Source organism: Ziziphus jujuba, chromosome 6 (assembly GCF_031755915.1).
Source record: "Ziziphus jujuba cultivar Dongzao chromosome 6, ASM3175591v1".
NCBI classification, from domain to species: Eukaryota; Viridiplantae; Streptophyta; class Magnoliopsida; order Rosales; family Rhamnaceae; genus Ziziphus; species Ziziphus jujuba.
The window spans coordinates 299,721-326,778 of NC_083384.1; the positions used below are offsets into that span (position 1 = coordinate 299,721).

General features: G+C 29.9%; 1 pseudogene; it reads left to right on the plus strand.

Annotated features, from left to right (window-relative positions):
• The first annotated feature begins 8,901 nt into the window (after positions 1-8,901).
• LOC125420050 (ATP synthase subunit alpha, chloroplastic-like) lies at positions 8,902-10,382 on the plus strand (annotated as a pseudogene).
• Positions 10,383-27,058: the final 16,676 nt, after the last annotated feature.

The following is a 27,058-nucleotide window of genomic DNA, read 5'->3' on the forward strand; positions in this document are numbered from 1 at the left end:
TACTCAATTGATGGGACTTTTACGGTATACCTATATCGACAGAACGAAGGCACGAGCCCCTACTAATAATCGAAAGCGATGGAGACCACAGCTCGATGTGAGTACAAACTGAGCTATACCACAAGGCTATAAGCATCGAGAGCTAAGCTCAAGGAGCTCTCTCAAACAGGGAACTCGAAAGCCTAATGCGACGGTTCTATAGCTCACCTCAAAACCTAGAAAGAAAAAAGCCAAAAACCTCCAAAGAAAAGCTATTTAAGCTTTTAAGCCAAGGAGTAGAGTTTCAACTAAAAGGCCGGCCTGACTCGAAGTGAAGCAGAGTGAACTATCTAGAAAGCCCAAGACAGGAGCTATTACGACTCAAGCAGGAAGTAGAATTCCTATATCCAAAGTAAAATCTTTACCTAGGCTAGGCCTAGGCCAGGGAAACAGAAACCAACTCTGCTTGAGTCATTAGAGGAGCTATTCCTGCATTTGTTAACTCTCGAGCTTCACACAAACAAAATGGCATTGGTGTGCTGTAAAACATATCACATCAAAGGGATTGGGATTGCTATTGGAATTCACTAATCGGTATGAATGTATTCAACGCTTTACCATTAAAAGTAGGTCTATAACAACAACTGAGTTTTGAACCCTTTCTATCTTTATCCATGGATCCTTTACTCATACTCATTCAATTGGAAATATTGATTGATCCAATTTTTTTTTAAAAAAAATTATGTTTCGTAATTTCATAATCCAATTTTTCAATTTCTAATTGACTCTTGGATACAAATCACGAGAATGTAAATTCTTCCTCAAATTTTTCATTGAAAGGTAAAGGATTTAATCCTTTTAAGAAATAAAGTTTTTGCTCGGAATGGAATATTAATCAAACTGAGAGACCCCTTAACTATTCGAGGGTTAATAGAATGAATCGTACTTTTACCACTAAACTATACATGCTCCAATCTGATTATTGTTTATAAATGGACTTTTGTCGAACAAGAAACTCGGGTGTCATCAAAAGATAGGATCAGAAAAAAATGTATTGTACACGAATCCATAGTTCTGTTTTTTATTATATACATATTTTCACTTATTTTTTATTTCAGTAAAATATCAATAAACAAAAAAAAAAAGAAAAAAAAATAAAGAAGATAAGAAATCTCGCTTTGATTCTATATCAAAATTTGTCTTTTTATGACTTTTGTTGTTTCAATAACAAGCCTTTTTGTTTTGGTTTTAAATTAATTGCTTTCAAATTAAATAAATCATTTTATCTTATTAAGATTGAATAGCACAAAAGAGGCTCGGCCCAGCTAGGTACTGATCGAGCCAAGCCGTGGAAATAAAGGGCCTTTTCGGACTAACTCAAATAGGGTTTTTTATTTTTTATTTACTATTAATAATAAATATTTTTTTCTCATTATTTATATTTTTTCTTTTTTCTATTTATATATTATTTTTTCTATTTATATATTATATAAAATACAGAATATATCTATTAAACATATATTAATTATATACATATATTAATTATATAAATCTATTCAAAAAATCTAAAAAATCTATGTTAAACACATTAACAAATATAAATTCCATTTTTATATTTGATTTATATTGGATTTTTAATATTTATTTCATTTATATTGGATTTATATATTGGACTATTGTAGACTGTGTAGATTGGATTGTTGATATCTCTTTCAAGTCTTTTTTTTATACAAGACTGTGTAGAATTATATATAACATATATGCATACGTTTTATATACATTTTATACAATCTAATTATATAATATAAATGCTTTTATTTTATCTAAATGGTCTAAATTAAATGGTATAAATGGAATTTGATTCTATATCATTATCATTCCGTATCTATTATATAAACTATTGTATATATATATTATATATAATAAAATAATAAAAAATATAAAAAACGCTAAAGAAAAGAAAAAAAAATGAAGGGCTTTTTTCAAGCCTTATTTTTCGTGATGTAACATAGTAATTACATCCTTTCAATTGGGGGAAAGATGGCTGAGTGGACGAAAGCATCGGATTGCTAATCCGTTGTACGAGTTTTTCGTACTAAGGGTGTGAATCCCTCTCTTTCTGTTTTCATCAATATCTTGTTCTTTTCTTTCAAATTTCTCGCGAGTTCAATGTGGAATAGATAAAATCCTATTAAGCTAAGAACATTTTAAAATCAAGGGAGAAAAACCTTTTTTGTTTTGGTTTTTTTTCTTCACGTCTAGGACTACGCCGTGGGTTGTTGGATAGGAATTTGAAGATAAAGAGTGAAACAGAGAATATTACTACCGTGTAAATAAATAGTTTGAGAGTAAGCATTACACAATCTCTAAAATTATTTTCTAGGAAAAAAGAGAATAGATTCGTAATTTTATTTTAGACCGCATACCCTACTCTTTTTATTTTGTATTTTGACACCAAGAAATAAAGTTTATTGTAAGAAATAGAAAATGAAATTTTCAAAAAATGCATTTGATATATTTATAATATAAGTGGATAAGTGGAGTTTTTCATTGCCAAAAATGTTCTTGCATACCCACAATTTGACATTGTGAGTACTTTAATAAGGACTTTCAATGGAAAAAAGGTCATCATAAGGGAATAGGTTTATCCAAATTTCTCGCGGCTGTACAAAAATTTCAATATTGGAATCGAGAGTTCATACTCTAAAACCTATCTAATCTTATCAAGCTTTATGTTAGAATTTTTTTTTTCCGAATCAATCATGAATTTGGCTAGGACGTTATAAAAGATCTCATCGAAAACTTACAAGAACCTGCTAAACAAAAGCTAAGAGAAAAAATAACACAGGTATTACTAGCATAACATCCACGATTGGATTCAAAAAAGCGTAGGCCTTTGGCAATTTGGTGATGAAAAAACTGTTTGAATAAAGGGTAGAATTAAGACAGATCCAGATCAAACTAAATATATTAAGAATAACAAATATTTTGTTATTTTTGTTATTGAAGATAATTGTATTATTTTGATTGTGTTATTAATAAGTTGAGTTGTTGATAGAAGGGAAAATGAATAAAACTAAATAAGATAGACCCTTCTTTGATTTGAAGTCTCCTAATAAAAAATCCTTCAATTCTCAAATCAAAAGAGAATAGAATAAATCATACTTTCATACAGTATCTTAATTGAATTCTATGTAATGATCAATAAATTCAATTTAATTCTATATCGACACATATTAAAATTCTAGCAGCAATCTTTATATTTTATAGATATTTATAGAGTTGACGAACAACCAATTCCAATATTAGTGTTTATTAGGGTTGAATAGAAATGGGGTGTGGTCAAGTGGTAAGGCAACAGGTTTTGGTCCCGCTATTCGGAAGTTCGAATTCTTCCGTCCCAGAGCATCTCCAACCCATTATAGCATTATAATATATATAATGCTATATATCAGAAAAAAAGATTGCCTTTTAAAATAAAACACCTTTCTATTTAAAAGTATAATGTTGGATTGGAAAAATTTTATTAGTATTCTTAATAATTCTTCTTTGAATCATATCTTTTTCACAAACTGAACCGTGTTCAAATAACACACAGATATAATTGGATCCATTTGTGATCCCTAAATGTTAATTATTTAACATAAAATATCTATAATTCGTTTTCGTAACAATTGTTTAGTATATCTGTATAGGGGTCCCATATTATTGTTATTTCGATTCCAATTGTAGAAATCAGTATGAAAAAACAACAACCTTACCTTACACCAATCTTTATCCACTAGTTCAATAAAAAAATAAATTCGATTTTTTAGCTATCTAGTTTTTTAATCATTGATGGTTTAATACAAATATGGATTTCTCTTAGGATGCTAAAATGTGGTCCTTACTTTTAAATGTTATTCAAATAATGATCCATAGTCTGGAAATATTTCAATTACTTAAATCTTTTTGATGATTTCTTATGAGGTCGTAGTACTCGAAGAAGTGTGAAATTGGTAAATTTATCCTATCACTATCAATTTACTTGAAGGTGCAAATTCAAAAAGAATTTTTTTATTTTATTCGTGGTAGTCATATTTTATTATATTAAATAAATAAAAAATGAAATAAAATATATGTTAAAATAAACATATGTATTGGGGATTAAATTGAATTTGTTTTGAGACTTCATTAGAACCTAGCCATTCATATTTTCATATAGAAAGAAAAAGTATAGATTACTATGTATCGACCGAACCAATGACTATTCATGATTCGATAATTGAATCAATTACATACTGGTTCCAAACTAAAGGAATATTATGGTAAAACTTTGTTTAGAACAATTGGTAGAAAGCAACGTGCAACTTGAAGGACATGATCCGTTGTGGATTCTTACATCCGCCATTTTTTATTGTACAGGAATTATGGATGAATGAAAGTGCTCTTAACTCGAAATCGTTTCTTTTGTTTTAATAGAACTCTCAATTTTTATTTTTTTTTTGGGCGTGATGTAAATCGTACATGATGGAGCTCGAGTAAAATGTATTGATTCATTTCTTGGAGGTAAGAATCTAGGGTTAGTATTAATCAATAAACTGGGATAACTTCGTAAGTATATTTTCCATATATAAATCGAAAGGATCCAATTCAAGCAAGTTTCAAATTCAAGATTCAAGGACTTAAGAACGGAACAAAAGATGGGGAGACTCAATCGTTTTCCGAAAAGGGATGCGGCTGTGTTGAAGAGACAATTATCTCACTTGCAAACATATCTCGACGGGATTAAATATATGACTGGATTGCCCGATATTGTAATAATTGTTGATCCGCAAGAAGAATCTAGAGCTCTTCGTGAATGTATGACTTTGGGAATTCCAATAATACAAATTGTGACCCAGATCTAGCAGATATTTCGATTCCGACAAATGATGACGCTATAGCTTCAATTCAATTCAAATTGGTCAGGGGCTCTTTTACTCTGGAAAATCATACAGTTACCTCATGGGGAGTTAGCCATGCCCACAAATGATATAAATACTATTGTTGCTTTAGCTTTACTCACATCAGTAGCATATTTCTATACGGGCCTTTCAAAAAAAGGATTAGGTTATTTTGGTAAATACATTCAACCAACCCCAATCTTTTTGCCCATCAACATCTTAGAAGATTTCACAAAATCCTTATCACTTAGTTTTTGACTTTTCGAAAATATATTAGTCGATGAATTAGTAGTTGTTGTTCTTGTTTCTTTAGTGCCTTTAGTGGTTCCTATACCTATCATGTTCCTTGGATTGTTTACAGGTGGCATTCAAGCTTTTATTTTTACAACCTTAGTTGCAGCTTATATAGGCGAATCCATGGAAGGTCATCATTGATTAGTTTTCGACATAGTCTTTTTTTTAGCTTACCCTGATGGCATGTCTACGTGTCTCAAAGTAATCCACTTAGACTTAAGGAAAAAAAATATACAAATAAGATTGAAATAAGAATAAAGTATATACAATCTAGCGTAATAGTAAAAAGAATATTATGATATTAAGTTAAGGAATTGTAAAAAATAAAAAAAATAAAAAATAAAAAGGAAAGAGATCTAAAAGATCTATTTCCTCAAATTCTTGTTTGGTTGATTTATACCACCCTCCAATGAACAATCCATTTCTATTGATATTGTTTTGTTCATTCAATTCACCGATTGACCCAAAAAAAATTAATAAATAATAAATTAATGAACTTTGATCAACTCAATCCTGATATTTCAATGCAGTGATTATGTCTAACGAATTTGTCAGTTAGATTGATTGTACTCATGGGGGATAATGATATATAAAAATAGGAGATAAGGGTTTACAAAAAGGATATTTATAAAAAAAGGGGTTGATTAGAGGAGGAGGGGGGGGGGGGGGGTCGAACTAGATGTATGTAATCTAATCGTTATAAGACAATTCTTATGTATGTTTCGAAGAATGATTCTAGAATCTAACTGAATCTAAGATACGAATAGTTGATTTACATTATGGGGGAAAGACGAATGATTCTAGAATCTGACTGAATCTAAGATACAATAGTTGATTTACATTATGGGGGAAAGATATGTATATGTGATATTCAATATTAACTAGGTATATATGAATTAAAGATATATTTAATTTGCCTTACTATTATGTTATGAATTTCGATAGGGATTCGAAAATAAGTCCTTCCATTTTGACTATAATTTTTTTTGAATATTGAATGAATTTAAATCACAAAAAGGAATAGAGAATTCAAAGAATGGTTAAGAAAGAAAATAAAAAAGAAAGAACTGGCCGAACAAAAGTTGTCCGAATTAACAAAAATTACATGTATAGGAATATATCGAAGCAGTTCTATTGCTTCAAGAATACTATTATTTCAATTCAGGGTTTTTAGTGACTTTGAATGGATAAATATTAGCGATAGAATAAGTAAGCCATAATTCATTGATTGATTGTATCATTAGCTAGTTCTTTATTTTATTTATTTTTTGCAAGGAATTTCTCATGAATCCACTAATTTCTGCCACTTCCGTTATTGCCGCTGGATTGGCTGTTGGGCTTGTTTCTATTGTACCTGGGGTTGGGCAAGGTACTACCATGAGCCAAGCTGTGGAGGGGATCGCTAGACAACCAGAAGCAGAGCGAAAAATACGAGGTACTTTATTGCTTAGTCTGGCTTTTATGGAAGCTTTTAACAATTTATGGACTGGTTGTGGCATTAGCACTTTTATTTGCGAATCCTTTTATTTAAACTTTTACTGTTTAATTTAGAAAAATAGTAGAATAAAAATATATAGATAATTAGTCTATCTATAAGAATAAGAAAGAGGAGATCATATGGAAAATGTAACCAATTCTTTCCTTTCCTTGGGTTATTGGCCATTCACCGGGAGTTTTGAGTTTAATATTGATATTTTAGCAACAAATCCAATAAATCTAAGTGTAGTCCTTGGTGTATTGATTTTTTTTTCGAAAGGGAGTGTGTACAAGTTGTTTATTTCAAGAATAGGCTGGATCCAACCAACTGCACTTTTTTTCGTTATAACTCAAAAAGGTGCATGATTTCTCAAGTTACTTCTGAATAAATTAAGAAATCATGTTTAAGAACTATAGCATTTTGTGATTCATTGGTAAATCTACTTTGATTCTCTATCAACCAATAATGTGGGATTGTTAAAAAGGTTAAAGCAAAATTGTTTGAAGTCTAGATGGAGCGTGGTACTCTTTCTACTACTATGTTAATACAGAATATGTTAATCCAAAAATGATTTCAAAGAGTTGGAATGTTGGATTAGTGATCAGTTTCTGTACTTTCATAAGTATGAATAGAGAAAAGAGGATAGGCTTATTACATTAAAAAAAGCTAGGGAGCTTCCCCCATACATAAGTAATTGGGTGTGAGAGCCAAATGAATCGAAAGATTCAGGTTTCGTTCAAGAAAGGATCGTGGAAGTTTTGAAATGAATGGAAAGATAATCTACTTTCATTAAGTGATTTATTAGATAATCGAAAACAACAGATCTTAAAGACTATTCAAAATTCAGAAGAACTATGCAGGGTGATGCGAATCCGCCCGAGCTCGCACAACCGACAACTCACTGCTGTACTGATCTGATACGGATGAAGGCTGGACCGATCACTAGGGCTCAAGCTAAGAGGTTTAAGGACAACCTTGCTGCCTTTATCTAGAAAGTAATTCATTCTCAAAAGGGCTTGTCCATAACTGAAGATGAAAGACCTGTTTTAAGCAGCCAAGTGGTGGAGGCTGATACATCGGACATTTTATATCGGACAGCCATGCCTCGGACATCTAACCCATGCCTCGGACATCTTACCTCGGACTTCGGACATCAGGCAGACATAAGTTAGCTCGGACAGACATAAGTTAGCTCAAAAAGACATAACTTAGTTCGGACATTAGGCAGACATAAGTTAGCTCGGACATCAGACATAAGTCAGCTTAGTTGTCAAACTAGTCAACTCATTTTCTAGTTTGCGTTTGACTTTTTTTTGGGGGGGTTTTATTTATTTATTTGCTGGACAAATAAGTTTAGGAAAGTTATTATTTTATTATTTTCATTGTAAATTAATTAATTCTTAATTGAAAATAAGGGAATTAATTAATTAGATTAGGAAAAGGAAAGATTCGGTCAAGCTAGAATTCTTCATTGCGTGGCCGGTTTTTCCTAGGGTTTTTAGGGTTTATTTTATTTCTTTCAAAGCCTATTTAAAGGATTATTTTTTCAATAAGAAGACAACTTTGATTTGATTGAGAAAATACTTGTGAGATTAATTATCTCTTTGTTATTTGATAACACCTAAAACACCATTAGAGAATTGGTTGTTTTAGCTTGACTTATCAATAGGTTTTCCATCCCCTATTGTGGTGTCTACATTATACTAAGGTTTCTAACCACAGGTTGGTTAGGCGTTGAGGTCAATTCCATTAGAACTTGAACTTAATTAAGATACGGGCTAATATAATATGGGTTTAGGAGCAGGTCGTCCTAGGTTCGTATCACGGGGGGACCGTGGAAAGGCTGGAAAAAGCCTGGTCCCACTTGCAGAAAGTAGAAATGGAAGTGGAGTAGTTTCGAGCGAATGGATACTTTGAAATAGAATGAGAAAAATTGAATTTGATTAATTCAACTTAGAAAACCTTGGAACAATTAGAAAATTACAAAAATGAAACCATTCATTTTGAACAATAAAAAGCTATTAATCAAGTTGGACAACTGGTTTTCCAACAAGCCTTACAAGGAGATCTAGGAACTCTGAATAGTTGTTTGAACACCGAGTTACATTTACGTACCAATAATACTAATATTGGCATGTTTGGAATGATGAAAGAAATAAAGGGTTTGTCTTTCTACTGCAGGCATTACTTTTCTTTCAAACAAAAATAAAGAATTAAGAAATACTCATGGTAACTATTCGAGCAGATGAAATTAGTAACATTATTCATGAATGTATTGAGCAATATAATAAAGAAGTAAAGATTTTAAATACTAGTACTGTACTCCAAGTAGGCGACTACATTGCTCATATTTATGGTCTTGATAAATTAATGGCGGGGGAATTAGTAGAATTTAAGGAAGGTACGATAGGCATTGCTCTAAATTTGGAATCAAATAATGTCGGTGTTGTATTAATGGGTGACGGTTTGATGATACAAGAGGGAAGTTCTGTAAAAGCAACAAGAAAAATCGCTTAAATCCCGGTAAGTGAGGCTTTTTTAGGCTATGTTATAAATGCTCTGGCTAAACCTATTGATGTCGAGGTGAAATTTCAGCTTCTGAATCCCAGTTAATTGAACCTCCCACCCTAGGTAGTATTTCGAGACGGTTGATATATGAGCCTCTTAAAATAGGACTTATTGCTATTGATTCAATGATTCCTATAGGATGTGGTCAGTGAGAAATAATTATTGGGGACAGAAAAACCGATAAAATAGTAGTAACCACAGATACAATTCTCAATCAACAACAGCAAAATATAATATGCATTTATGTAGTTATTGGTCAACAAGCATCTTCTGTGGCTCAGGTGGTGACTGCTTTACAAGAAAGGGGAGCAATGGATTACTATTGTGGTAGCTAAAACGGCCGATTCTCTGGCTACATTACAATACCTTGCTCCTTATACAGGAACTGCTCTGGCTGAATATTTTATGTATCGTGAATAACACACTTCAATTATTTATGATGATCTCTCAAAACAAGCACAGGCTTATCACCAAATGTCTCTTTTATTACGCAGACCACCAGGCCGACAAGCTTATCCGGGAGATGTTTTTTATTTCCATTCATGCCTTTTGGAAAGAGCTGCTAAATCAAGTTCTCATTTAGGTGAAGGAAGAATGACTACTTTACCAATAGTTAGGACTCAATATGGAGATCTTTCGGCTTATATTCCTACTAATGTAATTTCCATTACAGATGGACAAATATTCTATTTGCCGATCTATTCAATGCCGGAATCAGAACTGCTATTAATGTGGGTATTTTTGTATCCAGAGTAGGGTCCGCAACTCAAATTAAAGCCATGACACAAGTAGCTGGCAAATCAAAATTGGAATTGGTGCAATTTGAAGAATTAGAAGCCTTTGCACAATTCGCTTTTGATCTCGATAAACCTACTCAGAATCAATTGGCAAGAGGTCAACGATTACATGAGCTGCTCAAACAATCTCAATCAGCCCCTCTCGCGGTGGAAGAATATATAATGACTATTTATACTGGAACCAATGGTTATCTTGATTGATTAGAAATTGCGCAAGTAAGGAAATTTCTTGTTGAGTTACGTAATTACTTAAAAATGAATAAAACTCAGTTCCAAGAAATCATAGCTTCTACCAAGACATTTACTGAGGAAGCAAAAGCCATTTTGAAGGATGCTATTTAGGAACAGCTGGAACGTTTTCTACTTCAGGAACAAGTATAAAGAAAATAAATTGATCACTTTTAATTTTTATTAATCGTAATTAAAGAAAATAAATTGATCACTTTTAATTTTTATCAATCTTAATTCAATGTTAATTAAATCTTAATTTAATACAAATTTTAAAATTTAATACTAATTTTAATAATAATAAATAAATTATATACTTTTTCTAATATATAATTAATAATTATATAATTATTTAAATTATTTTAAAATAAAATACAAAAAAAAATTATAAAATATAAAAGTTTTTGTTTTTTGTAATAATTATTTTCCATAATAATATAGAAATAATAATATATTACATTTCTATATTAAATATAATATTAATATTAAATACATAATAATTATATACACATATTAACATACATTAAATATATAATATATATTAAATTTATGGAAAATACATGGAAATAATATATAAACTAGATTATACTCATATTACAAGTACTAAGTGTATAAGAGCGCCTCTTATTCAAATTATTCAAAAGATCTTTTTTGACATGGAAATCTAAAAATATATGGAAATAAATTGTGTTCAATAGGATTTGAACCTATACCAAAGGTTTAGAAGACCTCTGTCCTATCCATTAGACAATGGATGCTTTGCATTCTAATTTTTTTTGTATTTATTTTCTTTTCACATTTATTATTCGGACGAAACGAATATGTGAAAGAATTCCGGGAATTGCGTATTCAACTATGCCCTACATTAATTATATTAATTTTATTTATATTTCTATAAAACATATTTAATAGAAATTTGATATTTTAATGCATATCAAAATATATAAATACATATTAGATATAAATATGTATTAGATATATAGATTTATAGGTTTTGACTATAAAAAAAAAAATATTGAAAAATACTGAATAGAGATAAGAGAAAGTAAGCACAAGCACGTAGCGAGAATCGAACTCGCATTGTTAGCTTGGAAGGCTAGGGATTATAATCGACGTTGATTCATCATTGTTAATGTCTCTAATTCAAAATTGAACATGAAACTTTGGTTTCATTCAGCTCCTTTATGGAAGATAAATAAATTTCCAAATATCAATTGAAATTAAAAAACAAAAAAAATTAGACCCATAACATCTATGTCAGCTTTTCAGTCTGAATGCATTCAAAATGGCCCGCTTTCTAGACGATCCTTATAACAATCTAGCTGGTTACTTTGTACTCTACTTCTATTTGAAAGAATCCTTAGGAAAAGGTTTTTCTTTCCACCGAGCTAAAACAATTTTTTGATGTCTCTAGTAAACCAAAGTTATTGTTTAATTAGCTATTTTGTTTCAATTTTCCCTATACAAAAAAGAAAAATTGAGGATTTAGTTACAATTAGAAATACACTTTCTATCTTTATCCATGGATCCTCTACTCATACTCAATCAATTGGAAATATTGATTGATCCAATTAAAAAAAAAATATTATGTTTCGTAATTTCATAATCCAATTTTTCAATTTCTAATTGACTCTTAGATACAAATCACGAGAATGTATATTCTTCTTCAAATTTTTCATTGAAAGGTCAAGGATTTAATGCTTTTAGGAAATAAAGTTTTTGCTCAGAATGGAATATTAATCAAGCCGAGAGACCCCTTAACTATTCTGGGGTTAATAGAATAAATCGCACTTTTACCACTAAACTATACTCGCTCCAATCGATTATTGCATATAAATGAACTTTTTGTCAAACAAGAAACTCAGGCATAGTCAAAAGATAGGATCAGAACAAAATACATTGTGCACGAATCCATAGTTCCGTTTTTTATTATATACATTTTTTTATTTATTTTTTATTTCAATAAAATATCAGTAAACCAAAAAAAAAAAGAAAAAAAAAATAAAGAAGATAAGAAATCTCGCTTTGATTCTATATCAAAATAGGTCTTTTTATGAGTTTTGTTGCTTCATTACTTGTTAAGGAAGGTCATGGTGGGGGTTTAAGGGAACACTTTGGTGTAGCAAAAACTTTATCCATATTACAATAATACTTTTATTAGCCGAACATGAGGAGAGATGTAGAGAGGATTTGTGAGAGGTATATCACGTGTAGAAAGTCAAAATCTAAGCTAAAACCACATGGTTTGTATATGCCATTACCTATTCCTTCTTATCCTTGGGTAGATTTATCTGTGGATTTTGTATTGGGGTTACCTAGGTTAAGAATGGGTAAGGACTCTATTTTTGTGGTTGTTGATGATTTTCTAAGATAGCACATTTCATAGCATGTAATAGGATTGATGATGCATCTCATTTAGCTAATTTTCTCTTTAAAGAAGTAGTGAAACTTCATGGCATGCCTAGGACTATTGTTTCAGATAAGGATGCTAAGTTCTTAAGTTATTTTTGGAAAACATTATGGGCTAATCCTGTGCAACTGAAGACCAGCCCGTACCCTACAATCAACTAATTGCTGGGGTGCTAATCCTGTGTAACTGAAGACCAGGCCAATTACTAAGGCTCAAGATAAGAGGTTTAAGGAAAATTTTGTTAGCTTCATACAAAATGTAATTAAATCTCAAGAGGGCATATTAGTATCAGAAGATTCTAAGCCCGTGCTGAGCATCCAACTTATGAAGGCAGAAATGGACCCAGGAAGCTATTTTGGTGCATTTGAGGACTCTAAGCAATATAGGGCGAGTTAGTTAGCCTATGAATGTGTTTGAGCTCACTAAGAGGCCATGAAATCATATCAGGGCAAAGCAAGGACGCCTAAGTATGTCATTAGCATCCAAGCTTCCACATTGGCTGGATTTAGCTAGTTTGGCATTGAGAAGGAGCTCACTTGCATTCTAAGCAAGCTTTGATAATTTCAATCAATGGCAACATGTGGGGACCAGTTCTAATCATACTAAGCATCCTACATGGCATGTTGAATCAAATTTGGAGCCTAAATTAGTTGGAGATTTGACAAGTACAACTTATTTGAAAAACTAGTCAAATCAGATTTGGAGCCTAAATTAGCAGGAGATTGGACAAGTACAGCTTATTTGGAAAAATAATAAACTATTTTCCAAATATGAAATTTGACTTTTATTTTAGGAAATAGTCTTTTATTTACTGGACAAATTAATTTAGGAAGGCTGAATTTTAATATTTGTGATTGTAAATTAATTAATTCCTCTTTAAAAGTTAAGAAATTAATTAATAAAAATTATATTAGAAAAGACATGTAAAATTCAGCCACACCTTTTGTTAAGTTTTATTGGCCGGTTTTTACCTATTGTTTTAGGATTTTGATTTTGTCACTTTAGCTTATTTAAAGGCTTATTTCTCAATAAATGACACTAAATTATTCATTCAGAAAAATTACTGTGAAAAAGATTTCTCTTTGCTCTCTTTAGAACACCTAGAACACGGAATAGAGAGTGAATGTTTTAGTTTGACTTATCAAGAGGACAATTCATAACCTATTGTGGCATCTTCGATGTATACCAAGATTTTTAATCACATATTAATTAGGGGTCAAGGTGGCCATTAGCATTTGAACTTAATTTTGATCCGGGCTAATATAATATGGGTTTAAAAGCAAGTCGACCTAGGTTCATATCAATTGGTAAACTGTCACTGCTGGGTTTGTTATTGGGTTACTGGGTACTGTCAATGCTAGGTTTCTTGGTGTGTTTGTTGTTGTATTGCTAGATTGCTAGGTTACTGCTTGATTGCTAGGTTATTGCTGGTTTGCTGGATTGCTAGGTTACTGCTTGCTGTATTGCTCTGTTGCACAGGTTGAAGGTGGAAAAAACTTAGGTCATGGGTTTTTTTTTCAAATTTAATAGGAGATTTTTCTCAATCTTGTTTGGGTTGATATTTTGTTTATGATTTTGCTTGGGATTGGGTTTTTTGTCGCGATTTTACTTTGAATTAGAGTTTTGTTCTTGATTTTGCAATGGGGTTGGGTTTTCATTTTGATTTTGGTCACTCTTTGTGCAGTGGTTTGGGTTAGCACAGGGACTGAAGTTTGCTCCATTGGGTGACTGACTTGGCCTCAAGTTATGTTTGGGTTTCCTTATTGGGATTGTGTCGAATTTGGCATCGTTGAAAAATGTATCCTTAATTTTATTTTAGTGGTTGATAATATGAAATTGAATTATTATATGAGTCTGAAATAGATAAAAATTTTCATTTTGTATATTTTTATTATATGTTTATAATTTGAAATTAAAGCTATAGTTGTTATAATATGTGTGGGAAATTTGAGTTGTAATGGTTTCCATGGAGGACTTAAAATTGGTAGGATTGAAATCTCATGATTGTCATACATTGATGCAGCAACTCTTGCCTCTTGTAATTTGCTCAATCCTTCCTAAAAATGTGAGACATACAATTGCAAGACTTTGTTTTTACTTTAATGCCATTTACAAGAAGTCCATCATTCTTGCTGAATTGGACATAATCCAAAATGATATTGGTACAGCTCTGTGCCGGCTAGAGAAATTCTTCCCACCATCATTTTTCGATATAATGGTTCATTTAACTTTCATTTAGATCGAGAGATTAGATTGTGTGGACCAATACATTTCAGGCAAATGTACCCATTTGAGAGGTATATGAAAGTATTGAAAGGTTATGTTCAAAACAAAAATGGCCCAAAAAGTTATATTGCTGAGAGCTATATTTGTGAAGAAGTGATTGAGTTTTGTAGTGAATATCAAAGATGATTAGATGTAATTGGAAACATCATTGGTAGGTATCAAAAACTAAATGATGAGGATGATGTTGGTTCCCCTGTTAAGGGTGGAAAGACCTAATCAATTAATCAACAACTTTAGGAGCAAGTCCATATATTTGTACTACCGAATGTCCAGGAGATGGAACCATACATGAGATACATAAATCCATGTTAAAGTATAAATTAATAATTATTTTGAATATATTAATTAAATAAGAAAACTTTTCTTTGTTTTAGAATTCATTTGGTAGCCTTGATGTTAAAAAAAAAATCGAGGAAAAAAAAGCAAAATGGTTTCAAGATGAACACAACGTACAGTTATATATTGGTTACATGATAAGGTAAGTTTAAAATAAACTATTAATATCAAGGTTTTAACTTTAGGTTTAGTGAGTAAATAATGTATAACTGTATTTTCATTTACTAGATTGAACAAATGCAAAGTCAACCAAGTCATATAGTTTCTGAAACATTAAGACAGAATGTACATGGTTCGCAATGGTTGGTAACGAAACATGAAGGATATGAGATTAAAGGAGTTCGATTCGACACTTTGGATAAGGATAATAAGCGGGTGACCTAGAATTTTGGGCTAAAGGTAGTTTCTAAAAGTGAGCATTTTGCTAGTCCAAAGAACAATAACCTTATTTTAGCTGAGATGACATACTATGGGGCAATAATAGAATTCTACGATGTCAAATACATTGTGTTTTGAATTCTCGTAGTCAAGTGTGATTTGGTTGATAGTAGTGGTGTAAAAGTTGATGAGATAGGCTTTATATGTATTAACTTAAATAAAATTGGATATAAATCCGACCCATTCATTGTGGCTTCACAAGTTCAACAAGTAGTTTATGTTAAGAATCAACTTGATTCTAGATCCACTACAACATGGTACTTTGTTGACAATGAATTGGTTGCAGAAGATGGTCTTAGAGATTCTACGATGGTGCACAACCATTTGTCTTTCAGTTGACAAGTGTGGTTGAAAGTGATAATGAGGAAGAATGTGATAATGGTTATGTTTGTAATGATTGCAAGGGGATATGGATAAAAAACATACCATCTACTAAACAAATTCGTAATTAGATTCATCAACTTATGTTTAAATAATTATCCATTGTCATTATATGTTTTCCATTATTGTTATATGTTTTTGTTAATTATGTGTACATTCACAAATGCTTAATTTGCTTAATTAATTTTTTTGTTATTGTTGTCAATTAATTTGTGCAATATTTAGTTGTGTTTATTTAATTTATGAATTTTTTTATTTATTATTGTTTTAATTTATTTTTTGTTATTATTCATTTTGATGTAGATTTATAGGCCCGTTTGATCAACACGCCCTCCTATATAATGATGAGTATAGATCATCATCAAGTAACGAGATCGACCTCATTTTGAGACACCCGAAGTATTTAAGCATCCACCCGAAATGTATCAATTCCATAGTCCTAGAGATGTTGAATGAATTTTTAAAATAGAGATTGACAGAAGAGTTCAATATATATTTATAAGTATTTATCAAATGCACAAAAGTTAAGTACTTATATATTTATTTTGTCATTATTTACTCAAAAATATACTTAATTATTTAATTTTCTAATATGTATATGTGTTTATAATTTTGCAGAAACTAAGTGAGGCACAATCTGAAAGAAGAAAGTCGAATAAGCATCCCCAGAGAATGGGTGTGTTGGGATATGCAAGACTGGAAAAAACTATGGTATGTTTTCTATTTTTACTTCCATTTAACTATATATGAATTTTTTATTTTAATCACATGGTATTATTAATATTTACATGTAACTTTTGCAGCAAATTGAAAGAGGCACATAAGAATACATAAAACCTGAGGATCTATGGACATGGACACAAATGGGGAAATATGGAAAATATGAAAATGAAGAAACGGAAATTTTAATGGGAAAAAATTTGTGAGTATTTTTATTTACATAAAAATGTATAATTGTAATGTTTAACTATTACCTTTTATCAAATATGATTAATTTTATAGTTTATATATTTTTATGATTGAAATATGATATTTTTGTTTAGTTTTTTAACTTGATATTTTTATTCATTTTCATAATTTTGATTTAATTTTATTATTATTGTTGCCATGCAAAATATATTAATTTTTAGTTCAATATTGTAATTAAATATTCATGTAATCATTTAATATATAATGTAAGCATAATTAATTATTTTTTACCACTATATATTGTTATGACTGAAACATAGATATTTTTGTTTAGTTTTCAATTTTATATTTTTATTCATTCACTTAAGTATGTTTAAATTTATTATTATTGTTGCCATGCATAATATATTAATATTTAGTTAAATATTGTAATTTTCTAATTATTTAATCATTTAATATACATTGTAAAATATCCTAAGGAAGAAGGCAGAGGAAGGAGAAATTGAGTCTTCACCACAGATGATATACTTACACAAGTTTTGGGGACCTAGTATGAAGATTAGCTTAGCGGTAGAGGCAAAGGTTATACAATGACTAATTTTTTTCACACACCTAAGTAAAGTTAAAAAAAAAAGGATAAGTCCGAGAAGAGTGAGAGAATTACCAAGCTAAAACTCGTTGTTAGTGGTCTTTTGGGGATCATTCGAAAGAAATGCAACATTCAAAAGATTAGTGAATTAGTATCTACATGTGGTATTAACCTACAGTCTGAGCCTCATATGCTAGACAACAATCTACGCATGGAAAGGCATTGCACTCTTGTACTCATACTTGGTCACCACATGGAGACTATGCAGTACATGACAACAATGTTGCCGATCTAAGGCCTTCATCTACTGCTAAACTTGATGCTCCTCCTATTTATCCATCACCTTTGACACCTTCAAAGGTATTATAAAAAAAAAAATTTGAAATTTATATTTAGCATTAATATATATGTTTAAATACTAATATTTTTATTCTTTTTTTTTTTATGTTTATGTTTGATTTTGTTATCATTATTGCTACAAGAAGTATATAAATATATATATATATTTCTATATTAATTATTCTAACTTTGTTTCTAATGCAGGATGTTAAATGCAATATTGCATAAGGCAGTGTTGCAAATATAGTAGTACATGGTACTTTGGTTCCTTCTATCCCATCGGATGTGTGCCATAATGTTATGCTAGGTGATCAAAATTTGAAAGTCACTGTTGATAAGGTGATTGATGAATTTGTCCCTTTACCTATATTATCATATGATATTGGATGTGTCAGTGATGTAGAAGAGGCATTTATTGCATGATCTAGATATCTTGTTGTACCATTTGATGCAACTGTATATGATAATTTATATGCATGTGTGAATAATAATGTTTTTTCTTGTTATACTAGCATTTTATTGGTTGATATTTGTAGGCAAGTCTGAAGAAAAACCATGTTGAGGATGATCAATGTGGTGATGGTGATGCCTTATCAATAGTTACCCCACCAATGTGCGAGTTGTTACATCGAATCGAGGATGTCTAAAGCGATCATTTATGGACATTTCATATGATTAAAGGAACCGTGGGATACAAACAAGATTTATGCATATCAAAGAATGATATAACTGAGTTTTATTACATGCATGAATTATTTTCTGAGTGCATTTTGTTTTCAAAAGGTAACTTAAATTTAAATGCGTTTATTTCTAATTATTCAATTCAATTAATTATAATTATCATTATAAAAAAATATATTTACTTCTAATTTGATTATGTAGGCACTTATATAATGGACTGATGGATACACAAGCTGAAGAGAATTATTGTTTTATTTATCCCGCTATCATTGCACCAATTGGTCATGCAAATCCTTATGAAAGAATGATTAATATATTTAGTAGATGACAACATGCAAGACAATGTCATTTATGGTTCTTTCCATACTGTGCAAGGTATAATAGTTTAATTGCTTTTATTTGTACATAACTATGTAAAATAGTTGATTAAATAGCAAATCTATTTTATGTATTAATATTTAATTTATTTAAAATAAGTGTTTATTATGCAAATATTTATTTGAATTTTGTTGTCTATTAATTATTTTACATGAAGCTAGCTAAACAATTCTAATTGGGCAAAATTAAAAACAAAATTCAAATAAATAAATAAAAAGAAGATGCTTTTAAAAAAAAGTCACTCTATAATAGAAGGAAAAGCGTCGCTAAATATGTGCCAAAAGCTTTGCTAGATATGAGAAGAGGCGAGGCTCTAGATAAGAAAATATACGACACCTTTTTTTGTAAAATGTGTTGGCTAGATGTTGAAATAGGAAATGTTTTTTCAAAAGCATTGCTAGATGTGGGAACAGACGACACTTTTTTCAAAAAAGTATCACTAGACGTGGGAGAATAGGATACACTTTTTTAAAAAAGCTTCGCCATATATAATAACAGGCGATGCTTTTTTAAAAAGCAGTGCTATATATAATATTAGACAATGCTTTTTTTTAAAAAAAGCGTAGTTAGATATTAAATAAGGCAACTCTTTTCTTAAGAAAAAGAGTCATTAAATACCAAAATATGGCGATGCTTTTCTAAAGAAAAAGCATTGTTAGATACTAAATCAGAAGAAGCTTTTTTAAGAAAAACCATTTCTAGATAGCAAATCAGGCGAAAGCATCGCTAGATACATAATCAGGCGATGCTTTTCTTAAAAAGGCATTGCTAGATAAATAATCAAAACGGCGCTTTTTTAATAAAAAGGAGTCATTAGATTCATAATCAGGAGATGCTTTATAAAGTGTCAGCTTTGTTTTAATAATTTTAACGACACCACATTAGGCGATGCTTTGTTAAGCATCGGTTTTTATTTTACACGACAAATTAATTGCTTCACCTATTATTGTTTTTCTTATAGTGATATCAATTATATACATACGTATCTCGGTCTAGCAACTATGAATTACACATCTTTATTATTTAACAAAAGAAACTAATCTATACCTCTTTGTTAATAAAGAACCAATTATAAAAAACTGTACAGAAGATATATTTCATCTTTTGATATATTTTTTTGTTTTCATATCTATATGATATACAGTACTTTTCGAAGTGATTGTTGCATCGATAAATTAGCTAATAAAATATTATACTAAGACTAATTAAAATGAAAAAAAATAAAATTTACTCTAGAGCATTGCGTACTCTTTGGTACTTCTCTTATGTTCATTATGAGCAACTTAATTTCCAATTTGTATTTGATGTCATGGTGCATGACATCAGCAACATGGAAAAAAAACTAATACACATGCCATTAAATTATTGAGTGTTAGAGGAGCAATGGAGTGCATTCATGTGAGGTGCCATGATCGGTATCCAAGAAAGTATGTCAAAATTTTCTTCCGTCTCTTACTGTGTTTCTTTTAATTATTTAGAGTAATTTCTCTCTTCGTTTTAGTGTTTCAAATATATAACTTTTGAGTATAATTATAAATGGTTAATTGAATCAATCTAATTTGATATTTCACATTGTTTTAAAACAAAAAAATATATGTACTATGAATAAGAATGTACTAGAATAACATCTTTCTTAATAAAATATCAATTCTCATCTAAATAGAAAAAACTAACTAGGAAATAAATAGAGTTTACATGAAGGTAATAATATATATCTTAAATTCATCTTGAACAATTAAACCAATTTATTAAAAATATGGTCTATTAAAAAGTGTGAATGGGCAAACAAAATATTATAATTCTTGGGATTCTTCACTAGAAGCTTCTACTTATAAAATCGTTACATGGTCATCGTGGTAGGATATGGTTAATAAGTGCACATTGATTTGCATCATTGTATGCTAATTTTGAATATATGCATAATGTATGCATTCCCATTATGATTATGATCATGTTGATTCTAACAGTTTGTATCATGATTTATCCAATTTTTTTTAATTTTGACCAAGTTTAATATGGGTTAACCGGGTGAAGGGTTTGGAATTGACTTTTTATTGATATGAGTTTGGGCGTTGACTTTTATACGGCTGCGAAAAGCTCTTAAATACAAGGACATTGTAACACCCCATACCAAATTTATGTAGAAAGTTTTGATTTTGGTTTAAATTTGACCATTTGATCGATATAGATACCAGAGTTGACTTTTTATTCTTAGAAGTTATAGCTTTAACTTGTGTACCAATATACAATACACGAGGTGAGTTCAAATTTGCGATCCTCATGCCTTAAGCTTCATTTTGGCCTATAAGTTGTAATTTTAGACTAAGGTTTGTGTATTTCTTCTAGGTGAGCTATATGTTTATTACCCGATAAGAAAATAGTATTTTCAATATACTTATATTCTTGATATTACTTTAGACACTCGGGTAAATCGTAGGACGGATCTTGTGGAATATCTAGAGTGATTCATAAATTATTGGTATGTGATATATTTTCAATATTTTTGTGTTATATATATTAATCTATATAAATTCTTGGTTTGACAGTTATATATATATACACATATATTTGTTCATGTTTATTTGTAAATTTTTATCAGACAGTTTAATATGTTTAAAAATAATTAATTCAAGCTATTGAATGTCGATTTGAGATTTGAAAATCTATAAATTTTATTTAAATATTTTGTTCATTTATTTATTAGTCTTATTTGACAAATCTTACTGTTGATAAGAAACATGTTAGTATTTATTTTCGAACACGGTTTATAAAATGGATTTGCTAAAAGGTTAGTATGCTTGTATTGCTTCTCACATGCATCATATAGTACTAGTGTTCCCTATTCTTGTTATCATTAATTAGGGCGCATATATATTTAGCAATCCTATGGGAGCTAAGATGGAAAGGAGTAGGTAAGTACTTTATGATTTGAGCATCAGCCTCTCTCCACTTAGTTGTAGGATAGGAGGTTATTAATATCGATGCCTTTGGAATTTCAAAGGGTCGATTGCATATGTCTCTTCTCCCTCCTTTTTATCAGGTGGTGTTTAGGACGCCAAACATCCACCTGGCAACATTTAGAATATAATATGGTGCATCAGGTGTACATATGGTATTTTATGTATTTTAAATGTTTCAACATAGATTTAAATCGTTTATTGGTTTATTTATTTAATTTAATTTAAGCATTTTTAATTATGTTATTATTTCATTTTAATTATTTGTGAATATGATTATTTTTAGGATATTTATTTAAATGTCATTTTATCTTATTTATTTTCTATAAAAATATTTTACAAATGCGGATATAAAAATGATCCGTTTATGAAAAAAAATTTTAAATTGCAAAACTTTTCAAAATGGGTGGACTAGCAGGGGTTTTGAGAGAAAATTTGTTTTTGGAATATTTATTTTATTTTCTTATCTTATTATTATTATAATTGCTTTTATTTATTTTTATTAATATTCCAATTATTTATTATTATTATTATTATTATTTATACTGTTAATATTAGAATGATACCATTTACTTGGATAATTAGCATCTCATTTGTTTTTTTTTATTTTAGAAACATGTTCTCCTAGGTCCAGGTAGATAGCAGATGGACCGTAGCGCAACCCATTCAACTACGATGCTCTTTCAATTGTATCATGCAGTCTTTCCTATCTCTCATACTATTACTATTTTAATAGTATTGTTTTCTTTTATTTGTCATATATATATTTCAAATATTCTTAGAATACTCTAATGGAAATTATAGACCTAGGGTACTATATTTATTCATTTATTTATTTTGTTGCTTACCATTTACTGGAGTACTAAAATTTATGGAAAAGTGTAGTAAATGGAAGGAATAAAGTGAATGTATGTTTAGAAGTGTGTATTTTGTGTAGAGAAAATTTTAGGAAAATCTATATCTCAGGGAAGATGCTGCTGAACTTTTTGGAGAATTTTTTATGGTGTTTTCCCAAGTCGAGACCACCCTAAGGTTCTAGTAAGGAATTATGGAAGAGGTTTTAGCATTCATAGACAAGCAACACACTTTATTTGGAGTTATGGATAATAAGTTATGTGTCTGTAAAGTTTCATGATTTGTTTTAGCCGTATTCGTCCCACAAGTAGCGTTTTCTTCAAAAAAGACAAAAAGATAAATTAGAAATGTCTTCTAACCATGCCATCTGTCAAAATTTCAGTGATTGACTAGCCAGGTTGTCCAAACTACACCCTCACAGGTGTTAAATTTGGGTTTTCTATAACTAGTGTTGTTTAAATAACACCCCATGTTATTTGAACAACTCCCTACTGATCGAGTTAAATCCCAGTTTGGCTTGAGAAAAGAAATGGAGAAAGAATGTCAGATAAGACCCATTTTTTTCACCAAGGAAATAACCCTCCGTCGGCCACGTTTACCACCTCATTGCTTGCACCACCTTGTTGCCTTCATGAAACCTAACCTCTCCACCAAATCTCACACTGGGAGGCTCATCGATGCATCGAAATCAATATCCAACTTCAACAGTCATGTCTTGATCCAATTGCTGGATTCATATCACTTCCAGGTCGAGGGGATACTCTCTTCCATAATTTTCAAACTTCTTGAACATGATTCTAACCTCCTTTTAGCTCGAATCAAGCATGTATGACTGGTAGAGTGAAACCCACTTTGGCGGTGACTTTTAAGCGAGGAATCCATTCACCACCAACCATCTGTGGGGTAGGTAAATTCACAAATGAAATACCCATTCCTTTAGCTTCAATTTGGTGTAATATTCTTAAATGTTGGTTGAGTATTGAGTATAAACCAAAATGGGGAAACTTTAGGATAATACCTGGTAAAATTTGGCCCAGAATGTAAAATTAGTTTGTATTTTGTGATGCATATAAGCTTCTAATGTCATGGAAAATTAGTTGAAGGTCTAATTTCATTAGAATAACAAATGCTAGAAAAATTCCAATTTTAGACACTAGATGGGTTTATACAAATTCTTCGGGGGACTGTGTGCATATTTATATATATATAAAGAAAATGTATATAAATATTTACATAGGTTATGGTTAGTCATGATGTTATCAGAGTTAGCATAATGCCTCAATTTTTCAATCTAAAGTATCGTTTCTATATATGCATCTTAAATGTAATTTAGCTTATTACAAGTTGTCTCACAATTTATCGATTACTAACTTTATATGTATATATTTCGATAGACTATACGTTTTAGGATCTGGGATCCAAGTTATTTTTATCTCTCATTATTATTATTATTATTATTATTATTATATTTCTATTTACATATATGTGATTGGTATATTCATGAAATGCTGAAAAAAAAAGTGATATTCTTGTAAGTGAAAACTTAGGAAAAGATGAGGCCATCTTGGGGTTTAGGTAGTAAGTTCTAGGAAGGATCCTGACACATGTAAATGTATTTTTGGTTTATTATTTATTACTTATATTTATATTCCTATGCTATTGTTATCGAAGTTCTACAAATTTGTGAAAATTCGTAGCAAGGCAGGGAGGAAACATTTGGGAGAGTCTAATTTACAAGGAAGATGCTGCTGCATTTTCTGTAAAATTTTTGGTGGAGTTTCTTTTAGTCAATGCCATCCTAGAGTTCCGATAGATAACCCTATAAGGGTCTTGGCAGTTTGGTTGGAAGTAATGTTTTATGATTATTACTAGATTTATGTGATTTTAAGATGCATCATATAATACTAGTGTTATGTATTATTGTTATCATTAATTAGCCTGCAGATACTAATTAACCATCCTACTGGAGCAAAGGTGAGAGATAGTAGATAGGTATTTTACGAGGTAAGCATAAGGTGAGCATTAGTCACCCTTTTCTTAGTCGTAGGATGGTAGGTTGTTAGTATAGGCACCTCTGGGATGCAATGGCTTCTGCTACAGCTGTACTCGCTTGGATATCATACTTGCTACAAGAGATAGGAATCTCTTATGCTAAACTGATCAAACTATACTTTGACAACACTAGTGCTCTTTATCTCACCATTAATCCAGTCTTTCATAATAGAACAAAACACATCCAGCTAGACTATCATTTTATTCGGGAGAAAATTACATCTGGAGATACAAACACACAGTACTTACCATCTACTTACTAAGTTGCAGATCTGTTCACAAAACCCCTCAGTTGTTTTCAATTTGTTCATTTTCAAAGCAAATTGGAAGTTCATAACCTTCCACTTGCCAGTTTGAGGGGGATGATAAGCTAGATGTGCATGTCCTAGAGCCATGTCAATGTATATCCATGTCATCATATAACAAAGACTAGCAAGAGTTTATTTTAGATAGTGTGATTCATCAAAACATTTTTTATCAGAATATTTTTCAAAAGGAAAAAATAGATAACTAAATTGTTATTAATTATTATTATTTTTCTAAGGAGAAAAATATATAAACATATCATCAACTAATTGAGATTTAGATAAAAACAATTGAAGAATAATTTTTAGGTTGAATGACTATTAATTAAATATTTATGCCACATAGAATAGAAGCTTTTCCAACCTTTATATCACATATAGATAATAATTCACATAGCTATTGGAGATGGCTACCTAGCTGATGCAGTCATAATTGACATGTATGTATGTATGGTGTGTAATAATGCCATTACAGGTTATTATATTGCAACTTTATGTTAACATTCTCATAAATATGCCTATTTTTTTACAAACAAAATATTTATCAAATTATATTACCCTTTTATCTTCAAATATTTCTGGAACTAATTCTTTTTTTTTTTTTTTTTTTTTGCAAGAACTAATTCTTGTTATGTATGTCATGTATGCATGCAATATAGCCAATGATTGTCAAATTAATTCATCACAAATTTAGGATTTATTTCATTTGGATCTTTGAAGTTTGCAATCATTACAATTTAAAACATATATCAAACATACTGCAGAAATAGAAAAAAAAAAACCATGAATTTTTTAAAAACTAAATATCTTCAATTATGTTTTTTTTTTCTCTTTTAAGACAACATAAAAAAATGTGTATAAAAGAGATTTTTATTTTAGTCTTTTATTCCTTTTCGTATTTGCTATTTTTTATTTTTTAATATATTAATATTATTATCTAATGGTTATATTTTTATCATTTTATATTAAAAATAAATAATTTTAATGTATATTTAGTACGTGTATTTTTCAATTTATAATAAATATTATACGTATATATAAATTTAATAAACTTTTCACTTACATATTCTTCAGCTAAATTTTTCTCCATATTTTTAAATAAATTAAATGATTTATACACGTACGTACTATTTATGTTTTTTTGCCATTCCGTATTTTTCCAACTTTGAGAGAAAGTTGAAGAAGCTTTTAGAAAAGGTAAACAAAATATAAGAGAATAAGAAATGAAAATATTTTCATTGTTACTTAAAGAGTCCTTGATCAATGCTCATACAAACACCAACGGGCTCTATTTGTAGGGCTTACAAAAGATAAAATATAGTAGTAGGACTAATTAATATAGAATATGTAAAAGGAATGTCAAAATTCTCTCTCCCATGAGTAGGGATTGATCGCTTGATTCTAACTTGCACATAATCACATAAGTTATCGTTTGGTTTCTTGCCTCAATATGACCAATATATAGATGTATATTGGATATGGGTAGAATGCATTTTCGTATTCTAAAGTTTAAGAGTGATGTAATTTCAACTTTAAACTTTTGATTTGGATAATTCAAACTTTGAATTTTCAAAACCATTACAAATTGATTCACTTTATAATGGTGGTGTTAAAATTAATGGGGATGATATTAGTTTGACATCATGCTATGTCATAATTATTTTTCAGAAATAACAAATAATTTAAAATTTTAAAAAAATTACATTTGTTATTTTTCCATTTATACATATTGTCTTTTATTTGAAAAATTGTATCCTTAATTAAATTAAAATACCTACAATCATAATTAAATATTTTTGATTCTAAAATTAGACCAAAATAAAAATAAAAATTAAATTAAATTTTTGTTCTAATAAAAAAAAATTAGTAGAGCA